The 6,000-nt window shown below is 42.2% G+C and overlaps 1 pseudogene; it reads right to left on the bottom strand.

The window, feature by feature from the left end:
- Nucleotides 1-415: 415 nt before the first annotated feature.
- LOC140597767 (vomeronasal type-1 receptor 4-like) overlaps nt 416-6,000 on the bottom strand; it is a 28,276-nt pseudogene continuing 22,691 nt past the window's right edge.

The raw sequence follows: 6,000 nt of genomic DNA, 5'->3' as shown, positions 1-6,000 counted from the left end.
TCCTGGGGTCCAGGATCAAGTCCCACACTGGGCTCCTTCCAAGGAGACTGCTTCTGACTATGTCTCTGCCTCTCTGTCTCTCATGAATAAATAAAATCTGTTTTAAAAAGGATAGAGTACAATTGTGATGGTCAGGAGATGACTGAGGATAAAATAGGAGATGTTGGTCAAATGGTACAAAATTTCAGGTATACAGGATGTACAGATTCTGGAAATCTGGAGTCTACACAATATTCTATGTCTATTATATTGGGAATTTGCTGAAAGAGTATATCTTAGGAGTTCTCAACACAACTTTATTAAAAATATCTAATAAAATATCCTAACTATAGGAGGACAGAAGGATATTAATCAGCTGCATTGTTTTTTAATGAGGTCATAATGTATAGATATTTATATTTGGTAAGTTGAGCATCTACTGAATCTCCAGGAATGGAAAATAGGAATCTAGATGAAAGGGTCATGAAGCACAGGATTTAATGTTAAACACAGAAAAGAAGGGCAGCCCGGGTGGCTCAGCGGTTTAGCACCACCTTCGGCCCGGGGTGTGATCCTGGAGACCTGGGATTGAGTCCCACTTCAGGTTCCCTGCATGGAGCCTGCTTCTCCCTCTGCCTGTCTGTCTGCCTCTCTCTCTCTCTCTCTCTCTCTCTCTCTCTGTGTGTGTGTGTGTGTATTCTGAGTGAATAAATAAAATCTTTCAAAAAATTAGTTAACAAGTATATATATATATATAAGAAAAAAAGCAAATGAAATTACTAAGATCTATAGTCCTTTGCTTCCACTTATCATACTGTGGGTTTGGGGAATTGTGAGCACCAGCCCTGAAGAGATGAAAGGAAGAGCCACTCAGAATCTGATCTCCTCTAATCTGTCCTGGGAAGGGAAGAGATCCCAGAGCTACGCCAGACCTGGACAGAGCCTCAGAAGGGGATAGATCTGGGTGGGCGAGGGAGGGATCTGGCGGTAGACTCTGATATCTCTGCCTCTATCATTGCTGAGCCTATCCAAAGAAATTCACCACGCAGAGTTCATATTAATTTAGTCTGGTCTAGTCTCTTTTATTTCTATTTTATAAAATAAAAGAAAAAGCAACTTAACATAAATAGAGTTTTCTGGGACACTTATATTAAAAGCTTTCCTTAAGAAGAATGTCAAATAAATGCTGCTGCTATGCTAATAAAAAAATCTTTGGTCCATGGATGACCCAACAGGGATGACACCAGATCTCACAGGATAACACAGACAGGGAACTGGCCCAACTGAAGCAAAGTTCCCTGTGTACCACGTCTTCCAGACAATGACTCCAAAATCCTGAATTCAGCAAGGTACCCACTTGCTCTAACCTAAATTTTCTGGATGTTCTGTATCATGAGTCTTCATCCATTTTTATTTCTTTTTAAAAAAATATTTTATTTATTTATTCATGATAGACACATAGAGAGAGGCAGAGACATAGGCAGAGAGAGAAGCAGGCTCCCTGCATGGAGCCTGATGTGGGACTCCATCCCAGGACTCTGGGATCACAATCTGAGCTGAAGGCAGACACTCAACTGCTGAGCCACTCTGGTGTCCCTTCATCTGGTTTTCTCGTGACCAGATGCCACGGAAAGAAACAGGTTCTATCTGTTTATATCTGTACACCTGCTTGGTCAGTGTTGTTCACTTCCCTCCACATGATCTCATGAAAAAGAAAAATTACAATGATGGCAGACGGGGGTATAAAAATTGACAAACATACTCCCAAGGACAAGAATCCTTGGGGTAGCTGTCATCTCAGAGAAGATCTAGGTGAGATATTGTTCCTATGAAGGTGTTGGCCTTTAAGCTTGTGAGTGCACAGAATGACAACCAGAATGAGTCCTACACATGAAACATCTGAGGACCATCTGAATGCTGCATGGAGTTAGTCTATGTGTTCCATACAATGTATAGCAGAACAAGATCCAAAGCCTATAATGTTTGCGATGTTTTTGTTGTGCTTCTTGCCCAATAGACATATGGGAACTGTGGTATTTATCTGCTCATGTAGAATCTGGCACAGGATATTGGAGCAGCCAATGGAAACTATGGTTGTGACTTAAAGCTTCACACACCCGGAATCTGGGGACTGAGTTGGTTCCTTGGGGAACCAAGGGGCCAGAGTTGCCGATGGACACACCTCTGGACACAGTGAAACTAGAAAGAGGGATGCCTCTCTGGCTCAGTGGTTGAGCATCCGCCTTTGGGTCAGGTTGTGATCCCAAGGTCCTGGGATCGAGTCTCGCATCGGGCTTCCTGCATGGAGCTTGCTTTTACCTCTGTCTGTGTCTCTTGTGAATAAATAAATTCTCTCTGTTTGTGTCTCTCATGAATCAATAAAGAAAATCTTTTAAACAAAAACAGAAACTAGAAAAAAAGTCTCTTTCCAAACCATAGAGAAATTGTTTCAAACCAAAGGCTCCCAAGGTATCTCAGGTGCCACTTCAAAGTTATGACCAGGGGATCTTTCGGTGGCTTGGCAGTTTAGCGCCTGCTTTCAGCTCATGGTGTGATCCTGGAATCCCAGGATTATGCCCCTTATCAGGCTACCTGAATGGAACATGCTACTCCCTCTGCCTATCTCTCTGCCTCCTGCTTTCTGCATCTTTCATGAATAAATAAATAACCTCTTTTTAAAAAAGAAGAAGAAAAGAATCCCTACCAATGTGAATAGTGTGGCAAGGCCTTTATCCAGATCTCAGGCATTATTCGACATCACATCACAGGCTTCATTCATGAGAAAATCTTAACCAATGTAAACAATATACGATGGCCACTAATCATTGTTCAGTACTTACTTATCACACAATCATAATGCAGAAAACCTTAAAATGTTTTAAATTTGAGAACAGTTTTAAGGACTGGTCACCCCTTAGTCCATATTAGAGAATACATATTGGAGAAAAACCTTAAAAGCTTTAGAATGTAGAAAGGCCTTACAGCAATGCTAACTAACACTGACACCTGTTTAGAGAACGTATACTGGCGAGGATTTTTCCTGAGGTTCTGGAAACTGCATGTAAATCATTGGATGTAAAGAAATCATCATAACAGTTCATGTATAGACAAGCTTGGTGCTGCGCTCTATCGGCCAATGTAAAGATTACCAAAGGAATTTCAACTGGAAGCCAGGAAGACTTATGAGGTTGCCTGTACTTGCCCTTAGTCTATCTGAAGATCCTTCAAGACCAATAGCTAGAAATATGCTCAACTGGCTCCCATTAGACCTCAGAAACTGCCTTAACATTTGGTCTAATTACTAACCATTCCCATTTAGTAACATTAATTCTATCAATGGGCTAACTTAAAAATACACCTGCATCGTCGCCTCTTCTTTCAAATTTATTCAAGTTACTTAACAAATAGTGTTTTATTCGCTCATGGGATAGAGTTTAGGGATTCATCAGTTGCATCTAACTCCCAGCACTCATTACATCTAGTGCCCTCCTTAAGGTTCATCACCTAGTTTACCCCATTCCCCTGTTGAAATGAGTTTGATTGAACTGACCTATTGTTAGGAGCAAAATACTGGATCAATGGCATGAAACAATCTACCAGGTCAACTTCTAACATGTGAGACTCTTGAAGTTTCAGATGGGGGATTGCAGGAGTGCAGGACAGCTTCTATGCTGCCCTCACCACCACCTACCGAATGTGCCACATTGGCCTTGTGAGGATTTTGAGTTGAGGGTACTTGGGATCCTGCAGGCTTGAGAACCTTTACTCCGTCCCTTAAACACACAGTAGATTCTAAATTGGGGGGTGAGGTCTTTCCCAGAATAAGAGTTATTAACAGAGTTTATCTCAGTGACCCATCTCTAAGGTAGGTCATTACCAAATATGTGCCCTTCTTATTGCCATGTGAAATGTTTTCCTTTCCTCTGAAGCCCCAGGCCCCCAGTCCTTTTTCCTTAGTTCAGCATGACATTGGCACCTCATCTTGCCTGACAGTCTTTGGAATTTCCACATCTATGGAATTCCTGTTTTGATTCCTGTGGATTCCCTGTATGTACACCTATTAAGTTTGTCTCCTTTTAATCTGACGTCCATTTCATTCCTACTCCAGCTGGAAGGATATTTGAAGGGACAAGAATTCTTGTGCTCAGACAGAGAATTTTATTTTATTTTATTTTATTTGAGGATTTGATTTTAATGCCTCATTTCCGGACATCCTATAGAAAGCATAAAAAGATGGTGGAGTAGTAGGAGGTACATGTCCAGGAGTTGATATTTTTGAGCTCAGTTTTTGCCACTATTTCAGAAGGTCCCTTTTTGTTTCCTGCATGGATATTATCTTGTGTTTGCTTTAAATTTTCTAAGTAGCAGTCAAAATATGTAACCCACTCAGTTTGTTTAGTTGAATAGATCACTCTCTCTTGAGGAGCATATGTAAGTACACAAATTAAGTCTTTCAAGCAGTCCTCATTTAGGCCACTTGAGCATTAAATCACCCTTCAGTAGAATTTTCTATTTATTTAGACACTTGCAAATAGGTAATCCATATGTGTTAACATGACTCCCACCAGATGGTTGGAAGGTGCATCTCCATCCCTTTTCTCCCTATAGTGATGGTTTATTTTCCATCCTAGAGGGTTGAAAGGTGCAGCACCTAAGGGAGTTTAGCTGGAAAAGAGTGAGCTAATTAGAGTGATCTTACCCCTTCACGTGTCCCTCTGGAGATGGTTGATTGTATTTTATGTTTTGTGTTTTCCTGGAGTTAGCCTGGCTAAATTCAAAGTGCTGAGAATGCTAAGTGGCTGATTCTTCTATGTTTTCCCTGATGGACCAGCTGAATTATTTGTGTTTTTTTTTTAATATTTTTTTTTAATTTTTTTATTTATTTATGATAGTCACAGAGAGAGAGAGAGAGAGGCAGAGACACAGGCGGAGGGAGAAGCAGGCTCCATGCACCGGGAGCCCGATGTGGGATTCGATCCCGGGTCTCCAGGATCGCGCCCTGGGCCAAAGGCAGGCGCCAAACCGCTGCGCCACCCAGGGATCCCTTTTTTTAATATTTTAAAGCTTGTGTGGTTTTTTTTTTGTTTGTTTTTTGTTTTTTGAGAGAGAGGCTGTGTGTAAGCAGGGGTGGGAGGGGCAGAGCAAGAAGGAGAGAGAGAATCCAAAGCAGGTTGCAAGTCCTGTGCAGTGCTTGATGTGGGGCTCAATCTCACAACCTTGAGATCGTGATCTGAGCTAAAATCAAGAGTCAGACACTCAACATGGTGAGCTACTGAGGCACCCTTTGAATCCACTTTTATTTCATTTTTGAATTTTATTTATTTATTTGACAGAGCAAATGATAGTGAGAGAGCATGCCCAAGCATGAGGAGTGGCAGGCAGAGGGAAAGGGAGAGGGAGAAGCAGTCTCCTCGTGGAGCAGGGAGCCTGGTGTGGGGCTTGACCCCAGGACCCTTGGATCCCGACTTGGCCAAAGGCAGACACTTAACTGAATGAGTCGTTCAGGCACCGCCCCCCCTTTTTTTGGCACTCCCCATTTTTAATAACAAATATTGTACAGGTTGGGGAGTTGTACACCTCAGGCCAAAGCCATCCACACGATAGATTTATAATATTAATTCACCATTCTTCTATGTTCAAGACCAAAGCATAGGGGAGCCCCGGTGGCTCAGTGGTTTAGCGCTGCCTTCAATCCCGGGTGTAATCCTGGAGTCCGGGGATGGAGTCCCATGTCGGGCTTCCTGCATGGAGCCTGTTTCTCCCTCTGCCTCTTTCTCTCTGTCTCTCATGAATAGATAAATAAAATCTTTATTAAAAAAAAAAAAAAGACCAAAGCACATAAATGCTACTGTAGTGCTCAGAGGCAAAATATATTTCTCCTGTATATTTTTTATAAGATTTTATTTATTGGGATCCCTGGGTGGCGCAGCGGTTTGGCGCCTGCCTTTGGCCCAAGGCACGATCCTGGAGGCCTGGGATCGAATCCCACGTCGGCTCCCGGTGCATGGAGCCTGCTTCTGC

This window comes from Vulpes vulpes, chromosome 1 (assembly GCF_048418805.1).
Source record: "Vulpes vulpes isolate BD-2025 chromosome 1, VulVul3, whole genome shotgun sequence".
Lineage (NCBI taxonomy): Eukaryota > Metazoa > Chordata > Mammalia > Carnivora > Canidae > Vulpes > Vulpes vulpes.
Note: the sequence above shows the minus strand (reverse complement) of the source record. Positions and strands in the feature narration are given on the sequence as shown.